The sequence below is a fragment of the Netta rufina genome, assembly GCF_964035555.1.
Source record: "Netta rufina genome assembly, chromosome: 17".
NCBI lineage: Eukaryota > Metazoa > Chordata > Aves > Anseriformes > Anatidae > Netta > Netta rufina.
In genome coordinates this window covers 12,615,831-12,637,131 of record NC_140141.1, presented here as the reverse complement: position 1 = coordinate 12,637,131, position 21,301 = coordinate 12,615,831, and the positions used below count along the sequence as shown (strand labels likewise).

At 46.6% G+C, this 21,301-nt stretch overlaps 1 protein-coding gene across 4 annotated transcripts in view; it reads right to left on the bottom strand.

Moving 5' to 3' along the window:
• The window catches only part of PITPNM2 (phosphatidylinositol transfer protein membrane associated 2), a 132,416-nt gene that overhangs the window by 102,522 nt on the left and 8,593 nt on the right, over positions 1–21,301 (bottom strand). For all 4 annotated transcript variants that reach the window (XM_084297518.1, XM_084297521.1, XM_084297520.1 and 1 more), the window contains exon 2: positions 14,800–14,899. The gene's annotated coding sequence lies outside the window, so the exon portion shown is untranslated. The remainder of the gene's footprint in view (positions 1–14,799; positions 14,900–21,301) is intronic.

The following is a 21,301-nucleotide window of genomic DNA, read 5'->3' as shown; positions in this document are numbered from 1 at the left end:
GGGGCTGTTCCTGAGGCCACCAGCCAGAAACCGACTACCAAGCTTTCATTCAATAAGGTACTGCCACAAGAAAATTACCTCTTGGTGCTAATGGGCTCTTAGTTATAATCCACCTCTTTGAATAAGGAAAAAAAAGCACTTATCAAGGAATTTACTACAGATTTCCTTTAATAAGTCCTTCCCCCATTCAGTGTTTCCCAACAGGAGCTGGCCTACCAACTACCATCACCAGTAATTCTTCCCCACCAGGGAGACAGTAAAATAAAGAAATTCAGACCATACAAATGCAGCTTTCATCTTGGGAGCAAGTTATTAGGGGCCTTCTCGCTGCCTGGCTGACGTCTGTACCCACCGCTGGCCCCTTCCTTCTCCATTAACTGCTTGCAGAGGTAGAAAAGAAGAAATGCTGAACACGTAAGGTGCAGTCAGAGACTCAAGATATACATACTCATTTAGCTTTATTTATAGTAGCAATTATTTTAGTTAGTTAGTTTTATTTACACTAAGAATAATAGGCCCAAAGGCTCCTGGCAAAAGCATCCTGGTAGGGCAGCTGGCTAAACCGCCATCGTGCTGTGCCAGGTATTCCCTATCCGAATTGCCTACTCTTGGCATATCCCAGAAAAAAAAAAAAAAAGATTCCCCTCTAATTTCCCAGAGCTCCTGAGACTTCCTACCTGCTTGGACTGCTCTCTGCCAGCTCCATGTCGCTGCCAGCCCAGATCTCTTGGCCAGTGCCCTACTTTGAGAGTGCATGCGGGGCAGCCAGCCTGCAGAAACCCCGCAGAGCTATCAGCGGGTCTGCACAGGGAACGCACCAACAGGTTCCTATCCAGAGCTCAAAATGCCTGGAAACCCCCTTTATTTCACACTTCTGCAGCAGGTGGTGATGGAGCACATTGTGCACACTTGCAGCGGGGTGAGCACATGGAGCCTCCCAGGGACAAGACCCTCGGACAAGAGCTCGACAGCAGCTGCATGACACAATGAAGCACCCGAGAAAACAAGCACTGCCCAAGCTACAACCCTTCTGCAGGGTTCTCGCATCCCCAGGACATCACACTGCTGCAGCTTGGACAAAGCTGAGCTGCTTGATTCAGGCTCTGGATGGCTGCACCCATGGGGACGGGAGCAGAGGCAGAAGCAGCAGCCCTGGGGCTGAGCCAAGAGTTTGCAGGGCAGGGAATAACATCGGTTTTTCCTCAAGCAAAGCCCAGCCTGGCAACTTTTGTTCCACTGTCCTTCAAGTGCATAAACACGCTCCTCTTAAGGAGTTTACCAAGAATAAAGGAACTAACTCTAATAAAGTTTTATCGCTTCCTACACCCGGTCCTCAGGGGAGGACCAGCAAAACTTTGTGGGCAGCCCTAGCAAGCGTCTGAGATTACGCTGGGACACATCTACAGTGGAAAAATAGATTCCTGCTGATATGCTGGCAATCAGAAGCGTTAAACATATTCAAGATATGTTTAGCCCCAAACCAGAAAGGAAGAAAAAAAAAAAAAAACCTTCGCCCTCACTTATAAGCTGGTCACACCCTTGAGTTCCCAAGAACTCATAAAATCCTCACAATCCCTTTGGAAAGGAACCACAGGCTGCCCTGCAGCCAGGGAAGCACGAGGTTTTGCAAGTGGAAGGGAAGCCACAAGGAACCAGGTACTGAAGGGCAGGCAAAGAGCACAAATTCATGTCAGGGCCCAGCTACAAACACAAAGGAGTAGAAATCAGAAGGGTTTCTGCCCCTTATATCCACAAGGCACTTTATGCAAAGAAAAGCACAGCGCTTTATTTATACAGAAACCTTCTTTTCAGCCCGCACCACTTAGCTATCCATTATCAACCCCAAAACAACAGGGCACAGGAGGCTGCTTTAGTGAACAGCACGAGCAGGAAACACAGAGATGTGGAGCAAGATTTAAAGCTCAAATGATTCAGGCACTGTATTTTACAGGAGGTCATTCCCTGGGCCTTTATACTTCATTTATCAAATTACATTTGAATTGGTGCAGTCATCCTGATTCAAGAAACCATAATGCACCTTTCCCCTTCAAAAAGGGGAAATAAATACTTTATTTTCAAAGCATTTTGTGCCAGAGGATCTCAAAGTCCTTCCCTGCCACTGTGCTTCATAAAACCACGGAGGCAGCCAGCTGCTTACCTGCGGACGGCCGTCAGAGGTGCCAAGAAGTGCTCTGCCCGGGGTGGCCGGCATCTCACAGCCAGTATTTAGCCCCTATGTGAGCCACTTACCTGGGCTGCTGCCCATAACAGCTGGGATCTCACAGCCATAATGTTTTTCTACTGCTTCCACTCAGAAACACCCCGGTGTTTGCTCAGGAGCCATCCCATCACGAACACACACGCTGCAGCTCCACGGCAGTGGAATTTCTGCAGAAAGTCAGCGAGAGCAGGGCTGGCTTGCCAGCCACCTGCACCACCTCCCCCTTTAACTCCAACCCAGAGGCATGTTACAATTGCATTATTCCTGCTAAATAAAATTATTTTCCCCTGTTCCAAGACATAAAACAACCGCGTTATTATAGTCATAGCTACCGTGATTTAATAATTTGAACAAAAGACACACACAATGATAGGAGCATATTAAGTAGCCCAGCACTTCATTACAGCTGGAACCAGCATTTATGATCCCCGAAACCAAAGATGGTCTTGAAAATTATATGCCCAAATGCGTCACTTCAAAATTACAACTTAATCATATAATATTCAGCACAGAGCTTTAAAAAAAGCTGATCGCCTTTTGTTTTTTTTTTTTTTTCCAGAGTGAAGAAAAGCCCTGAGATAATAAATCATTTAATGCATCGGTGGAAGCAGATTACTTATGAAACAGGATTTGCAATGCAAAAAGTGAATCATGAAGCATCACCTTCACACTTCACCCTTCCTCACGCACGGCTGCTGAAGGCTGCCTTCCCAGCTCGCCCACCGCCTCCCACAGCGGGTCAGGGATGGGGCCAGCAGCCCATTTCTCCAGCATCCCCCTGCACAAAAGGGTTTGTCACGCTCTCGGAGCCACGCGAGGAACGAGCTGAAGCACAAGCCAGCCGCCCCAAATCCCCAAGTGCCACGAAAGCCCTAGGCCAGCTGAAGCTGTACGGAGAAGTTAATCTAGCAGAACGCTTTGGGCACTTAGCTACAGCCCAAATCCAGTTCTTCGCCAAGACCGAGGACAATATGTTATTAACTGAAGTTTAATTATATCCACAAACATACATTTCTAGCTGAGGCACACAACCGCAGCTCTGTAGATTTGTTTGCTCTTCTAGTGGTCCCATTAAGAAATTAGTTTTGTGCTCACTTTCGTAGTCCAGAACACGCATTTATCTGGGATTCAATTTGCTCCTGTTTTGTTTCCATAGGAATTTCACTGGTTTCATATTAATTAAATTATGCCAGCAACAGACAACACTTCACAAAGGACCCTCTAATCAGTGGCTAATAAGGGCGGGCTGTAATACTGCATTTGTGTAAAATTGGTAAGATTATTTTCAAAAGACAAAGCACAGCCTCAAAGAACACGCTGCCGTCTCCCCACCTATCAAGCGCAGAAATTAAGTAGATCTTAATTATTACGTTTGCAATGCTTTGGGTAAGGCGCGATCGATTTCCAACCGGTATCGCATCCCTGTAAGAAGAAGAATGGAGCTACTCGTAATATATGGACGATGCATTTTGCTTTGATGAGAAAATCTGCAGGAAGAATGAGTCAGCAGCAGACACCTAGCCAGGTCTCCACAGCCAAGCAACAACTCTATGGGAGCCTCAGCGCGGAAGCCTTCCCACTCCGAAAGGCCCAAGTGTAAGAAAATCGCGTTGAAAGGCTGCCCACTCTCCCCAAAACAACCTGATAACCCAACTGCCACAGAGGCAAGGCAGCTAGCTCTGCATGTTTTAGATCTTCCCACACTCTTTCAAGTGCATCGAGCGCATGTGCGAGCGAAGAGCGCGCGCTCCCTTTCTAATGGAGGGGGCAGAATTCAATTAATGACACCGATCTTTAAAAGTCAGCAGAGACTGCACAAATGGCTCATTCGGGAAATTTTTCTTTCTGAAAGCTTCCATGCACCATAATAAAGCAACCATTGCAGGCATTCATTTATTAATACAGAAAGATTTATTTATGAGAGATCTGCAATCAGCTTAACCTCTGAAAGCGCAGCCTGATGTAGCTTAGCCCCTGGCTAGAGTTTCTCGGCTGCTTTTACGTCAGGAAGCGGCGCCCATCAGCTCTGGGGTGAGCTGAGCACAGCCCAGGCAACACCCGAGCACTCGCTCGGGCTCGAGGCTGCCAAAGGCAGCGGGCTCCCAGGATCTGCTGCGATGCTGGGCTCTGACACAGCAGAGGGACAGCAGGTAAGGAGAGCTAGGAGGTGGTAAAGCCTTCACGAATGCCGTGGTGCAAGCCCTGGGAGCTAGAGAACGCTGGCTGCTTTCCTTAAAGGCTGCTAACTCAAGGCTACGTTACCCAAAACCTGCCCTCCTGCTAGAGGCAGCCCGCTCTCAGCTGGTTGCGGCACAGAACAGGCAGCACCTGCACATCACCAGGTCTCTGCTGGGCACAACGCTGCCAGATCCACCGGCAGCAGGAGGCTGGCAATGACAGAGGCACTTTATTCCAAGCAGCAGTACAGTAAGTTCACTTTTATTCAGGACACAAGCTAGCTTACATTTAAGAGAAAGGGGAAGAGAATGGCACAGGGAGTTATTTCAATTCATAACAGGCAGCTACTAAGAAATGAGGAGGGAAGTTTTACCAATTTATTTTTTATTTTTGGAGATGTTCTTCCATCATTTCACAAAGCCCAAAGAGTCAGTAAAAGCATACTTCAGGTCTTTAAGAAAGCAGATCCACATACCACCTCAACAATCTCTTATAAGAGACAAGCCCAAATGAAAGCACTGTCCATTTTCCAAGTATCTGGATCCCAGCCTTCCTCAGCTTGGCTTTTATCACTAGCAAACAGCCACGGTGATAACGGTGAGGCTGAGGACAGCTGCCTGGAGAGACAGCGGGGACTGCTGAACACAGTACGAACTCAAACACAAGTCTCACTATATCAAATTCAAAAGCAAGAGCAGTTTTTCCACCCACAGTAGCCCAGGACCGTAGTTTTCCTTCCTGCCTTCCACCCATCCTGTTTGGGGAACTCCTTCGTCCCTGGCCTCAAAGGGCAGAAAGCAGCCATCAGCACAGACGTGAGCACCCTGCAGCCCTTCCAGCACACCCAGAGGGCTGGGCCAACCCCTCCAAGTTATCGCAGTCCGGCTCTGCAGGGCAGCAGTACCCTACACACCGTGGCCTTGCCAAGAGAAACCCTCCCTGCCCCGCTGCTCCTGGCTCCACACAACACAGGCGCTGGTACCGGGCCAAGACTGAGCATCCCTGTCCTCAAAACACAGGGGAGAGGGAGAACTGCTCAGCGCTGCCTCGAACACGAGAGCCAACAATTACAGTGGATGACATCTTGCATGTAAAAAACCTTTAAGATTTTAACGTTTGTCAACCCCATCACTGTGTCTCCCCCAGAGCCTCTCCCCTGAACTCCAGGAAAAAGCAGCAGGGTGCTCAAAGCAACGGGGAGCATGGGCCAGAAGGGTGACATGAAACAAATGGCTCAAGAAGCTTGTTCCACATGCAGAGGACGTTACCAGGAAGGCCAGAAAGTAGTACTGAAAGAGTCCACCTGAAAGAACAGGACCAAGCAATTGCCTAAGAGGCATCATGGTCAACACAGCTGCCAGGTCCACAAGCCACAGGGATGCCCTTGGCCGCTGCTGATGGGGCAGCAAAAGGGACAAGAGGGCTCAAAAATCCTCGAAGGGTTAGCAGCTGGGGAGCAGTCACCTCCCAGGGGCTGGGGAGCCCCTAAACCACCCCGACAGGAGCATCTCTGCCCACATCCCCTGCTCCCGCCTCACGCGGTAGCTCCTCACCAGCGGCTGATTAAAGCTTGCACTGACATCTGAGGACTCAGAGGCAAATCGAAAACCCTACACTTCTTAATCTGATTCATGCTTTTTTAATGACTGGAGTTGGTATCATGCGGAAAGCATCTTTTGCAAGACAGTACTTTGACCACTGCTGTTCATAAATATAAAAAGACTTGCTAATGCTTTGCTAAACTCCTCGCAGAAGTATTTATATCAGCACCCCTCTATTTTTTCCAGCAATAATCTAATTCATGTGCCTCTTATCTTAGCTATGAAACAGAATGTTAAATCCAAGATCACAGCTCATTTAGATAAATGGGATTGGGCACATCCAGCAAATCATTCCTGCTGTGACATTTCTACTATTGACAGAGTTATTTCCAGACCCAGCGTGGGCAGGGAACTGGGAGGACTCGCACACTTCAGCACAGTCCCTGCCCCTCTTTGAGGTTAAACAGGAACAGCCAAATTTTCAAAAGGGCCTGTACCTGGGTCTGGGCACATGTTAATAAGCGTTCTGGCAGCCCTTCCCAGAAATAACCTTCAGCAGTTACCTAGAAACATAATCCATCAAAATAAACCTCATCAAAAAAAAAAAAAAAAAAAAAAACTTTTTACTGGTAGATTGCATTCTAGCTATATACAGAAGAATTAGTACCCAAACTAAAGCCATTGATCAAGGAAATGAAGCAAATTAATTTCAAGATTATTTCCTTAGACAGTTCATATATAATCACAAACAGTGCTGGCTGAAAGCTTCCCTTCCATCATTCTTTGTTACTCGACCTCAGTCCTTAAGAGCAAACCCGAACCTCACAGACCTGTACAAGACCTCAAAGCACCCAGGGGAACCTCAGCACCTGGCAGGCGATGGCCTGAAGCGAGCCTATTGCTCTGGAGCTCAGCACCCAAATCATCGGGAGCAGATTAACCATTCTAGCCGAGTAAACTGAAAGTTCTCCTTCAGCACTGGGCCATTCCCCTTTTTTCTAGAGCTCCTTCCCCATGTTCCTTTCTAATCTGAATAAATACGGTATTTGCATCTCCCTCCTCTTATCCTCTTTTTTTTTCTTCAAAAAAAAAAAAAAAAAAAGCAAACACGACTGCTGGGATGATGCAGATACAGCACGAAGATTTTCTTCAGATCCTCAGAGCGCTCCTGATCTGCATATTGATTTTTAGTCATCATTCTTCACAAACAAGCTGGATACACAGGAGGGTTTGTCAATAGATCTGCTGGAGCAGCTTTCTGCCTGCTCACAGCCAGCGGGGCCGGGCACGGGGACTGAAGCAGACTCACCGTGCAGTACTGGAAGTGGTGCTTTTTGGATCACTTGAAGCTTTCGAGCAGACATGCAGACAGAAGTGGTCGCAGCCGGTCAGCCACACCCGTCACAGTGCTTTCCGTGCTAGGGTTATCTCACTGATAACCTGCAGGCACCCCGGGGACAGCCGAGCCACGTGCACATCCCCACGCGGATGTTTCACGGGACATAAACCCAAACTTGGCTGCAGCACGCGACTTCCCAGCATTGCTCCCGAGCACTGCGTGAGACATGCTCCGCTTGGTCTTCAGAGGAGAAACCAGCATTGATATAGGGGAGCAGACGTGCTTCGTATACAGATGCAACACAACTGCTTGCTAATACCCATTAACAGCTGTACACCTTCCTAAGAACCTGATTTTGAGCCAAAGGAAACGCAACTCACTATTAGGACAAGGATCTCTAGACTCACACGCTGCAGAAATTCAGTTTTTCCTAAATCAGGGAGCTGGTACTCCACTCAAACCCATCACAGGTGGTCTGCTTCTAGGAATTTAACAGCTGTGGGCCAAAGAGACACACAATTTCAGGATTTCCATACGTTCTCTTACTCGGATAAAATTCACACACTAACCCTTAAGCACTTGCTGGCTCTGGATCCACATTCAGCCCCTGCTGCCCTCGGAGGGAGGTGTGGTGGCTCCACCTATCTAAAGTCCTAGGGCGGGTTCTGCTCAAGTCTACGAAGTTTTGCTTTTGGCCTCAGTAGCAGTGCAATAAGACTCTAAATAGGTCCATGGACAATAACGTAGAGCAACCTGAAACGAGTGCAAGAAACCAGAACTAGGAAAGAGAAGCTCCAAGGAGCGTAGTTTCTGCAAATAAGGTTGTTTTCTTGCAATAAAAAGATGTTAAACTCGTATCTGCATAACACCAAACAGCCTTTGCTTCCCAAAGGCTTTAAGGCAGCAGTTTTCAGTTACCTTTCCCCCACCTCGACCTCCCCTGGCATTCCTGCTCTTCCTCAGCAGCCTCCTGGCAGCCCCTGGGAGGTCTCACTGGAAACCATGAATTAAGTACGTGTTTCTCCTGGCTCTTTCACAGTTAGAAGGACGTTTAACAAGTTAACCCCACATTTCTTTTCTCTGTCTTACCAGCAGAGTTTTGGATGACTAATCAAAAGACTGAATATATTCTAAAGATCTAATTCCCCCTTCACTACTTATGCCAGGCAATGTCACTTTGACACTAGGCTGGCTTTCGACTGCAGCAAACTTTCCCACTTAACAGCCCCATAAAACCAACGTGCTCTTACCAGCAGACAGAAGTGCTTTTCGCTCCATCTCTCCCTCTCCCGAGTCAGCTCCAACTGTCACCAAAACCACAGTAAGCATTTTCCTCCTTGGGAACTGTGTGTTCTTGCAGTAATATTCAGTGGACCAGAAGAGTCTGGCATGAGAAAAATATCTGATTTCTTGGACTAACTGCCAGAGAACCTGTCTTGGCCAGATAGTTATTACCACCAAGAACTAAAAATTCAGCTGAGTAGGTTAAAGATGCCCTCGGCAACTAATACTGGCATTGAAAACAGTGATCAAGCATGCAGCCACTGCAGATAACAGCTTCGGGGCCAACGACTGCTCCTTAAAGAGTGCTTCTTCCTGCAGTTATTTGTAACCGTGAGCAAAACGTTCACTCTGTAAGTTAGTGCAAAGATGTGCAGAACTCCCAGCCGTGAATCGCTACCCCTACTTCAGTAAAAAGAAAAGCAGTCAATAGCTGTGCAAGAACCTTTCATTTTTATTTTTTTTAATCTGTTTTCAGATTCGAACCAGTATTTTGGCTTAAATCAGACTAAGCATTTAAAGATTGAATTTATTGTTTTTTGTGCAGTTCGTACCACCTTAGACCTACCTTGAACCTTGATGTACTGACCCTGGGAGCATCCTGCACATCTTCCCCTGCAGGGCAGAGAGCTGCCGCGCTCAGATGGCGAACGGCTCGCCCACGTGGCCCTCAGCCACGGCAGGGACCGCTACCTCTGGGCAGCGCTGAGGAATAAGAACTGACTGACTTGTAGGAGACAAAACAGACACAAACCAGTTTCAAACCAGCTTCCTAAAAACCTGCTCAAGGCAAGTTTCCCCCAGATCATTTCAACCATGTTTTCGCTTCCCAAAAATTGTGCTTGTGTGTTGGAAAAGATGAAAACCATCTCTGAAAACTTCCCAACAAGTTACCTCTCCACCCTGTTCTGCCTCTCTAAGGAGCCTTCAATCACTTCATGAACCATCCCTTTCCACCATGCGTTAAGGCATCACAAAAGTGAGTCTTCAAGCACGTGTTCTGCTGTCTGTCCCCCTCAGGAAGGGTCCTACCCCACTTCACGGAAGGTTGCCATTGGGAATTTTATCAAAAATTACACAGCACCTGCTCTGTGCTATGCTCAGGACACCCTTCTCTACAGAGCTTTTCCATGAGGGGTTGTTCATCAGGTCTTTTTTTTTTTTTCTTCTTTTAAAAGAATCTGGGCCAAGTCATCCCTGCTGTAGCTTTAATGACGTCAATGAGCTACAGCAAGGGTGAAATTGGGCCATTATTTTTTATGTCCATATGTCACGTGCCCATTAAAGAAAAAAAAATGCGAAAGAAGATCAAGCAAGAAGAGTTATTGAATCAAAAGACTATCCTGTGCAAAGATTAACATCTAGATGTGGAAAGTTTCTCTTTTGTTCCTGCTGTGCATTTATAAATGTAATAGTTTATGGAAAAAGAAATACTTCTGTAGCGTTAAGGTAAATGCAAGCTCTGCAGTGACAAATTATATTCACATTTTATATCCTGTTTTGATAAAAGTAACAAAAAAAATCTTTACCAGGAAAAGGCCTCTTCAAAACTCAACAGAAGAAGTGACACAGTTGCCAGTAAATGTTCATTTCTCCCCAGTAAGCCAACATTAATCATACCCTGCATACCACCAGCCAGTAATAAAGGCCACTGGACCTTGTTTTGAGCTCATTTCTTAGTAAAACCTAACCAGGATTATACAAATGTCAAAATCAAAACATATGAAACAGAAATCTACACCTAAGCGATGTTTTCTGTGAATGCTCAAAGCCCTGAACACCAACGTGGAAAGGAACACAGCTGGGGAGACCAAGCCCACCAGATGTAGGGCACCAAGCGTGAAACGCAGCCGTAGCGGCCACCGCAGCCCATCTGCCTGCTGCCAATCGGGGCAGAATCACAAACCACACAACGTGCCTGGAGCAGGCGTGCACGATGTATTTTCCACTGACCGTGCCCCAGACCATCGGGTCCTGCCCCGGGCTGTCAGCAACGACTCAGCCCGGCCAAACCACAAGATGCATCACAGCCAGCGAGACCCACGGGCAGAAATTCTCAGCCCCATATTTAAAAGCTCGCTTTACTCATACGCTCAAAGGTCACTTAACACATTAATGCTGTTCATTCATCAGCGGTAAAATTACTCACCACTATGCTTACAGAGTCCTATCAATATGCCTTTAAAGCTGGACAATTTTTTGGAAGCATCCAGGGACAGCACTAGATCACAAGAGCATGGTGTCCAGAACCTCTCCTTCATAAGTGACTTTTCATTCAAAGCTTAATAGGAGATTCCTCTGAAATTATTGAGTCCAACTCTCTAACCCTCAGCTTTAGTCAAAGACTGTCTTTTTCCCCCAACTGCTCTCACTCATAATAACAAGTTGTTTATTTTCACAATAAACCAGAACAATTTGGGGTTTTGCTTTTTTTTTGATCCCTGTCCCCCCCCACCATTCCAGCACCGAAATCAAAATAACTTGAGATGGAGAACGTGTGACCTCCCAAGCCTTTATTTACAGTGTCACAAACCACAGGGGAAGGATCTGTCCGAGTTTTCCAGCTGGAATGGGAACAGCAGGGAGAAACGTGCTCTCGTTTTTGCAGCCGTGATATTTAACACATCACAGGGAAGGAGGATGGGGAAGGGGAGGAGAATTAGAAGCACGTAACGATGCCATAGAAATACTGGATGAAGAGGTCTCAGGCATGTAGGTTCATGCGATTACATCCTATCACCCCAGAAATAAACAGCTTTATGCATGCAAATGTAATTACAAAGCCATTCTGACACACGTTTATTGGTGCTGCTTCTTGACTTCCACATTACATGAGATCAGAAGATACAGAAGCCTTCTGGACTTCGCCAGCCATGAATTTTTATTAGACCTCTCATGATCTTGCTTCATGCTGCCACCCCCCAAAACTGCTACAACAAAGCCTTCATCAAAAACAAGAAGCCTAGAAGCAGTGGAATCTGCCTCAGATATTTAAACAGCGCAGACAAACACAAGCGAATGAGGTTTAGGTCTATAGAAAGTTACTTGCAGCAGGAAACCGTCAGTTTGTGGTTAGAGCCACACCAGTGTTACAGCTCTTTCCTCCCAGTTAAATACGTATGTCCAAACAGTTCCTCATGTCTAGGGCTTCTATTATAAAAAGGAAGAAAAGGACTGAGGAAAAAAAGAAGAAAAGCCACCCTAGATCCACCAGAAATTTCACATCAGACCATTCAGGAGACTACCTTTTTTTAACAGGGATATTTCTGTGCCTTTCCAAATATTTATGATCTGGATGGTCAGGTCTAACTCAGCTCACCTGTAACCACCTCCTACCCATACAAGGCCCCCAGTTCCCCTCCCTGACCTGCTAACAGCCTGGCCCCATAACGCGTGTCACCCGAACCCGTAACCTTTACACACTGAGGTACGGGAACACCGTGGTTGTAGTGCTGTTATGCTGCCAAACAGGGTTCCCCTCCTTGCTGGCACGGCAGCAGCCCTCACCCAGCTTTCTGAAGCGTTATCACCTCGATCTAACTCACTGTACAGTGTTTTGCAGTATGCGAAGGATCCAGCTTGACGACAGATTGCACGCAATTCAGGCAGTTTCCTTAAAGCCAGCCCTCACAAGGGGTACTATCGGCATGTCACAGGTCATGCAGCAAGGCCCCCGGCAAGTACAGGGCACAGAAAAAGTACAATTCAGTCCCAATCTGTCTCCATGTAGAAGGGTGCAGGGCTCTGGGAGCGTAAAGCCACGTTCTGCCTCTTCTGACAGAGAGGCACTAACTCATCCCATCCAGCTTCTGCTCTCACAGAAAGGGAAGAGGCAGAGGCAGTGCAGTGTCCCTGGACAGCTGGAGGCAGGATGCTGAGGGACAGAGCAGGCACCTCTGCAGCTGCATCAGCACCCTCCACGTCCCCTTACCATGCTGCTTCCACAAGCCAGCTTCTCACTGCGGTCCCAGAGCCACAATAGGAGAATTGCAGGTATTCAGATCCTGCTCTGCCTTTCTGCTTCTGCCAGGGATTCAGGTTGCTTTCCTAGATTTTTAAATAATTCCATGCAAAATACTCCCAGGGATGACTTCCAGAGGACTGTCCTCCCATTATTTTTGCTCTGTCCTGCTTCAAAGCCTCTGGGCTGCACAGGGATGCTGGTAGAATCCCAGCACAGCATTTTCCTGTGCTGTGGACATTGTTATTCAACCCTTTGTTTTCATGAATGCTGCATTCCCTGATGATGTTTAAAACTCATTTTTCTTCTTATGTTCCTCACCTGCCAATCCAGGGACATTACTTGCTCTCCAGCGATGCAAGAGGCATGAATTTGTTTCACTGGGAACACACCGAAGGCACGTTTTCCCCTTACCTGCCCAGGCTCTCAACAACCACTCGGGCACCTCTTGTAGAGAAAGATCAGCCCTGTGGAGTGCTGAGTCCTTCAGGCAAGTGAAAAGAGCCGTGCCATAGTCCCAAAGCCATGAGAACCTTAAACATCGCTAAGGATTGCAGTTCTTTGCTGTTACTGCTAATTCAGAGAAATGTTCTCCTCTACAACACCCTACAGGGGAGCAAGGGGACATCGAGTGATCTATGGCAAGGGAGGCATAGTTTTTGAGACAGAGATGTCCTCCCTCAGCATGGGAGCACAAACTCACATGGCAATTAATGCCACTACATCAACTCCTCTGGTAAAGCTGCTGACAGCGGCGTCTGTTCCCGGAGAGACCTGTCCACAGCTCCACCACAGGGCTGCAGTGGGCAGAAGAAAAGCCGCCGAGCTCTCTCAAGAAAATTAGGTATCCCACCGAGAGACAAGCTGCAGCATCGTGAGCAGCCTACTTGAGCCAGCCCTGGGCTCTGCTGATGCTAAGAGAGGCTTCAGGGAGGGAATCAACACGGGGAAGGGCAATGAATTCACCGGGAGCCAATTTGCTGACAGGAGATAATTAAAGTATTCAAGTGACCCTTAATTTTCAAGGATTTCAGGTATTGCACATTAATACGAAGCTGGTATCACTGTGATTTCAGTATAACTGCTGCAACTTGGAAACGTGTTTTCAATTTCTCTGGATTTCCTCGGTCTGATGTGTGAGCAGTCTCAGATCCAAACTCATTTACCCCTTCTCTGTTCTTCCCAGCAATCCATTACTCTTAAACCAAAAGTTGGGAATTTCGAGTTTTAGCATCCTGCAGCAAAACTGCAAAATTGCTACATCACTGTGTCACTGCAAAGAGAAACCTTTGGTGGATTTAACAGTTAAAAACACTTCTTGACAGAGGGGAAAAAAATAAGCGGCAATGAACTCACTGGAGGAAAGTAAGGAGATGCAAAACTACCCATTCTGGTAGTTTAAAGGCTGACACCCCATCTACTGAAAAAGATTGCTGTTCAGCCACTAATTTTCTGCTCAGATTTAAGAGCACGATACACGCTTCTAGAACTCACATAAAGGAGGCTTAGCAGGAGCTGGAGACACACAAAGTGAACCCATAAGCAATACTCCAGAGGTTAGAGCACAAGGAAGTAGCAGGTACATACATTCATAAAAAGCAAAAAAGTCTCTTAAGATTTACACCCCCATCTACACTCTACTACAGAAGTTTGGCAGGGCAATCCTCTTGAAATGTAAAGCAAGTCAGAAGTTCAGAGGATGGGAGGAAAAAAAAAATGAGGGAGGTAGAAATGAACAACAATGTTATGGCAGCACCATGAGCTGCATGCTGTTTATTTCAGTACAAATAAAATGTAATAAGGTTAAGATTTTTATTTTTTTTTTTTTAGGGGGAGACCCACAGAATATTTAAATATACACACAAAGTTTACGTTAATTGCACATCCTGCACAGCCATTTTCCCTTTTGATTTATTTGTTTGAAGGATTTAAAATAAACAAGAAGACTGACTGACCAGAAAAAGGGGGGGGAGCGTGAGTTTTCCTCAAAAAGAGGTTTATCACCAACACATGTCTACGTAATTTAAGCCAACCACGTCCTGTGGCTGCCAAGCCCTTCTCAAAGGCAACTTGTACAGCCATTCTTCCAGACTCCATTTTATCACGTTTCCCCTCGGCGGATATTCAAGTGGAACCCAAGCTAAGGTTAATCCCCTCTCTCACCAGCAAGCGAGTATCCACCGGCCTCATTACCATTCTCCCTAGTAACATGTAAATGTTTTCTTTTTCTAGTATAGGAGAGAAAGAACAGCCATCCAGCTGAACTGCCAGAACCTACCTTCTGCAAAAAATCTCTCTAGATGCTTCTGAATGCAGGAGGGAGCGGAGACAGCACTGCTGGAAAAGGATGTCACTGTTGGTCCACATGTGTCAACATCCTAAAGAAAGATAAAGCACAGTTGCTTAACTGCCTTGCCCATGGGAAATCAACAGCAAGACTAAAGCTGCATTATTTTCACAGTTATACCATGCTAATGGCTCCTATGCAAACAACATACAGCTACAACGTTTTATAATTGCACATCAGAGTTGCTCTGCAGACATCCCTCCGGTATGTCAGAAATTCAATACGTGATGGTAGGCGGCAATGAGCACCTCAGGGATTTAAAGTGCGTTCCAAGCTATGAGTCATCGCCATCTCTAACTCATGGAAATTTAAAAAAAAAGAGAAGAAAAGAGGGAAGAAAAACACACACACACCGCACTGACCACTCGTTCGCTCGCTCTGCACAGTATCACAGCTTCCCCCCAAAGCGTTTCCCTTTTAAGTAGAGCGTTGAATGATTTTCACGAAGGGGAAACCATCACAAACCTCACTCCAGATGAAAATTAAAAAAAATAATCATCATTAAAATCAAAAAGATTAAAAAAAATCAACATAGCAGCATTCTTCCAGACAGCTCCCTGGGGAGCAGGCAGGATCCCACGTCCCAGCAGCGGAACCAGAGCCACCTCAGCAGCCACCCCCAGTCCTTTCACCGCGGTGGGGCCAGGCCCGCAGGACAGCAAGGGCAGGGTATGAAGCAGCAGCACCCACGCAGCTCAGAGCTGAGAGACGCCAGGCCGAGGCGGCCCTTTACACCTCATCTCACCACCACCGGCTTCCCTCCAGGGCTGTTTTTGTCGGGGGAGCCGGGGGGAACTCTTGTGGTTTGCCTCGCCACGCCGGGCAGCACGCTGTGCTCCTGCAGGACTCCTCCTGCAGAGTCCCTTCGTTACCAGCAGCCTGGAAGAACTATTTTTAATGCTGCTTTTACAGCATCTGGCGAGCACTTCGGGTCACACACACGCACACGTGCTCCCCCCTCTTAAATCCTCCCAAGGACGTTCAAGTTCCTTTAGGTCTTTTTAATTTCTCGGCCTTTATTTCTGCCTTCGGTCTTGTCCTCGGTTGCTCTGCCCCTGCTGTCACACAGGTGGGGGGCAGGACAGGGACAACCAGAGCACCTGCAGCCTCCCCCTGATGCTAGGCAGCCACAATATTCCTGTCCCTTTTGAGGATGGGTGCAGCCATCCCCCCTGACAGCAGGAGCTGTGGTTTGCACTACAACATGCAAATTCGGGTCTGCACACACGCAAAAAGGCCTGGACTTGAAATGCCAACAAGAATGAGGCCTCTGCCCTTCCCCTGCACACTCCATGGGGAGAAAAGTTGCATTAGCACGGACCAGCCAAGCACCTCTCAGAGCATCCCCTCTGCTGGGACCCAGATCCAAGCCCTAAGACCAGCACCCACAGCCAACGGGTTACAAAAAATATAACTAAAACACCAGCACACACCGCTTGCTGCGCCAAAGGACCTGGAACATTTGGAAAACACGGGGACCTTTAGCTGTGACACCCCGCTCCAGCCAACAGATTTAGGTCTCATCAAGACTTAAAAAATAACATAAGTGGGATTGCTTGCTATGCTTGTACCTTCTTGCACAGCAACCCCAAAAAATAAAAGTGCTCGCACGGGTCAGATTCCTCCTGGAGGAAGAGCAAGCATGAGTAACATTTCGGGACCATTAATCTCAGAGATCTCACCAAGAGCAAGCAGCCAGACAGCTTAAAAATATATTTAGTCCACAAATGCTTATTAACGTCATTTGCTGATTCACAGCTGAGCCAGTCGCACGGGGCCCAAACACCACTTCTGCTTTCCCAGCTCGGGTAAAAAATAAAAATAAAATAAAATAAAAAATAAAAATAAAAAAAATAATTAAAAAAACATCAAAATAGCTGGACATAAAGTGGCTGAGCCTACCTCCAAACCTTCTGCAATGCAACTAAGAGCTCGTGCACACAGCACAGAGGCAATACGCACACCACACGATGATATTCAAGAACTTTCTTAGCTTTGTCGGGCGCTCTGGAAGGTGGAAACACCAAGTATTGCCCGCCAAGCTAGCCAGGATACCTACAATTCAATGTTGGCCATTGCATGGTGTGGCATCACGCTCACTAGATGGCTGCAGCGTTGGGTTACTGAGATGAATTCGTCTTCTGTCCCTCCACCGACTGCAGTTCTTCCTCAACACTAACGTGGTCCACAGCAGATCACATTTAAAACTGACTCTGCAGGCTTACAAGACGACCAGTGAATAGTTACTATTCTTAAAATTACACCTTGAAATCAACTGAAGAACTACTTGATGAAAGTTTTGGTAGATATAAACCTCTGTCAAGCAGGTTTCAGGTCTCTGCTCTTTGGGGCGGACATAAACCCGCTGAATTCTCATGGAATTCCTAACTCAAAAAAAAAAAAAAAAAAACAATTCAAAATGGAAGTTTAAAAGGGCTTAATCCCCTGCTAGTATACGTGATGCCATGATTTAAAGCCCAAAGGATTTTTTTTTCCCTAAATCACTTAATCAAATCTGTACGATGGAGATATATTTAAATATAAAATTTTAATCTCACTTTGCATTTGAACTTGTGCTTTCCTGGAAAATAATTTAGTCAAATTATTCCTTTTAACCACTCTAACACACCGATCTGTAAACAAACAGGAACCCTCACACTCCCTTCCCTTTCTTTTTTAAGAGGATTAATTACATTCACATGGTTTTATAGACCAATATACATCTAGCCAGATCGAGTCTTGCTATTTTTAATGTTTCACAATAATTCACTCCTCAGCTGCATCAGGATTTACTAGTGTCCATTCCACATTTGCCTTCACCAGGTAGAGAAGTTTATAAAGACACTGGATATGCCAGATATCCTCCCAAAGGGCACATCCACCGCACCGCACGGTTAAATAGATATTTTTCTTACACAGAGTCCGCCCAGAGCCTCATTTCACCAGCTCTGCAAAAAAAAAAGTGCAGTTCTCGGAACGAGCAGGGGCGTGTAAGAACAGGTTTCGGTGTGCAGTTGACCCATCACGGGGACAACCCTGAAGGTCTCACCACGCAGTTACACAAAACTGCACGGGCGGCCACAAAACCTCCTCAGTTTTCAAGCAAAGCAATCCTCCTACCTGCTTCGTTCTTTTTTGGTTCAGGGTTGGGTTTCATCCCTTTTTTTTGTAGGTTGGGGAGGGATGACCAACTTTCTTATTTTCAGCGACAGCGAGTCTGAAATGATTATTCCAAACAGAAAGAGCTCTCTCTGCACTTGGTAACTGTACCGAAATCAAAAGTGATTAAAAGCAAAAGCATTTCTGAGCAACAGAAACCGAAACTACACCCTTTGGAAAAATGTAAACACCAGCATTTTCTCTACAGTAAACTCTGAAAGCAGCAGATAATGAATGGAGCCTAGGACATTATGACACACATACACAACTTCTTTTTCTGGAATAATCACAGAATTCACCTTGATTGCATGCCCAAGTCAGCACTTTTTATACCCACTGCAGCTTGCAGAGGCCTCGCTGATGGTATCCTTACTTTTATTTTTAGGTGTGAGAACAGCTTACCAACTCAAAATTTAAACTTAAATGTTATGCTTAAATTAAAATTAAATTAAATATTACAGCCCTTTTAGATTAACAGTAATTAACCCCGCCTGCATTTCAGATACATGTTGTGGTACGTGGTTATCAAATACAAGTTAAAACTGGTTCTGTTCCATAACTGCCCTACTGAAACCCAGGGGACCTCAAGTCCCTGTTAAACAAGGGGCACAATTGTCCAAAGCAACCAAACAAAACCATTTAGAAGCACAAGTTAATGCAAGAGTTCCCAAAAGGTTGGAAGAGTATTGTTATTCCGGGTCATTAGCAAAAGACGATCGTTACAGGCTTCCTCCCAGGAAGCTTCTCTCCAAGAAGTCCTGGGGAGCTGGGGTGGCTCGGACCTGAACCCACAGCAGCCACATCTGGCCTTGGAGCAGCCCCATGCACATCAGATGAGGGAAATGAAAGATGCAGCTGTGGGCAGGCAGATTCATATGAAAACACCCTGTGCGAGGAGGATGAGGAGCCACCCAGCAGGTGGCAAGCAGCTCATTTTTAGCACAGATGTCAAAAACGCTGCATTACACCAGTAGAACTGGCACCTGCCTTTCCAACGAGGACGATTAATTGCGAGATGCTTTCTCCTGGCTTCTGAAGGCTTTCCTGCTTAACCAAAGCGTTGCACTCCAGTTATCAGTCCTGCTCCTAAGAGGCACAGTCACTGACACCACTGAAACACTTCATACTGGTGGACAAACACACTCGGTGACAACCCCACAGCAGCCCAAGCACCTGCCCAAGAGCAGAGACCTGCATAATGCAGCCACATCCACGTGTGCAGCAGTTCTTGCCCTGGGAAACACCCAGGCTCAAAACTGCTCCTAGCAAACCCTGCAGCTGCTTGAGCTCAGCCCACTGCCTCTGTATATCTGCATTTCTGAATACTTAGCCCTAAAAAGTGTCAGCTGTGCTCAAACCCTGCCTGCTCCCAGCTCGCAAGCACCAGTTTCAGACCATGGGAGAGTCAGAGGAGTCCTTCATCCTCAGTGAAGGCGTTTTCCATTCTCACCCACCAGTTAGTCACCCTAAAACAATAAGGGGATATAAATGAGCAACTAAAAAGCAACAAAGCAGGGAGAAATAATATCAAAATCCTGAATAACTCTGTAATCACATGAAAAGGCTCCAGGATGTGCCAGGAAACAGAGGAAATTAATGAACAAGCAAGACAAACACAGCAGTTAACTAGAAAATATGAGCAGCTCTGAAAGGCACCCAGATAACTCTTCCCACCTGATGCCTGCAGCACCTGCCCCCTCCAAAGCACCCCAAGGAGCACCGGGTCCTGGCCTCACTGACAGCACCCAGCCCCAAGGGGAGGGAGAGAAAGCAAAAAGGTTTCCAGAAATGCCTTGGCCTCTGGATGTCCCTACAGCTGTAAAAAGCTTTTCACCTGCAAAACCCCCACCCTCCTCCAAGAAAATGCATCAAATATACGTATGCAGCTCCACTTTCCATCACCCAGTACGATGGGAAGGGTTCAGGTGTATCACCACAAACCAAAACCCGCTCCCCAAATCCCCCGGGACACCTCTCAGCTCCCCAGACGGGTGCTGAGCTTCTGCCTCCATGGCAGGATCCCAGGAACCACAGACACCAGCATCTGCAGCACGTGGGCATGGCATTGCTCTGAGGTGGGTCCTCACACATTCAGACCTTAAAATCTGCTTCTACGAGCATTTATTTACAGCCCAGCTCCCTACTCCCCTCTGAGAGGGTATAACCCAGGTGATTTTTTCCATGAGTGAAAACTCAGAAGTGGAGGGAATAAAAAAAGCCTCGTGGTGGGCTCAGCACCTGCGGCTGCTGAACACACCTGATGTGTTATGCATGAGATCGCTACCATCCCGTAAAGATTTCTAAGTGAATCAGCCAGACAGGGTCTCTACAGCCTGCTTTAGGAGAACCTTTCTTCCCCCCACAACTATTTCAATCCAACCCCATGCTTTATGTTACCTTCCAGTCTTTTCTACTGCCTGGACTTCAAGCAGAGACCTCTGCATCAGCTTCCACCTTGCCCCCTCCCATATAAACGTGGCAATTAACAAAGAAATTAGTCAACTATGCAGCATTTCACCTTAAATAAAACGGCTCAAGCAATAATACACCATTTAATCCATACTTGACAGGCAGGGAAGAAACACTGTGTCTCAGTAACAGGCTTAGAGAGGGTTCAAAATCCATTTCATAGACCTTGGTGGAAGCCTGTCCTTGTCAACGAAAGCCCCAATCCATAATAATTCTCAGTATTGTGCTTTTATCCTCCTCTTTATCAGAGCTCATCTGCTGATCAATGAGGAGTCCCATGGAATAGCACTTTGAATTTCAATGTCAACACAGCAGTACTGTGGTAATGATTGAAAATATTTACATATTGCCTCATTGATCGTGGGGTGTTCTTTTCCAACCATCTGGCTACTGGGCACTCTTTTTTTTTTTCAGGGCTTTAAGCAGCTATAAAGCAGGTTATCTGAATATCTTCGGAGCTGATGTCCAGCGTTGCACCTGAACCAGGCTCTCCTGTCATTTTTAACCCGAAATATTAGCGGTGGCATTGATCCATTTCATCACATCTTAAGGGAGGAAAGAATTCTCCTAAGAACAAAACCAAAAAGCCCGCAGACACCTGCTCCGAGCCTATGGGAGCGAGATGCCAATTCAGCTCCAAGGTCTCATTTTTAATGTGACTCAAGGGTGTCGCCACTTTGACAACAGATGAGTCAAATGGAAATATGTCACTCATTCTGCACTCTTTGCCAGCCTCGAGATAAAGCAGCCCTGGAAGGTTTGTTTTTTCCACCTCCAGATGGAAAACCTTCTGATAGCTGCCGTG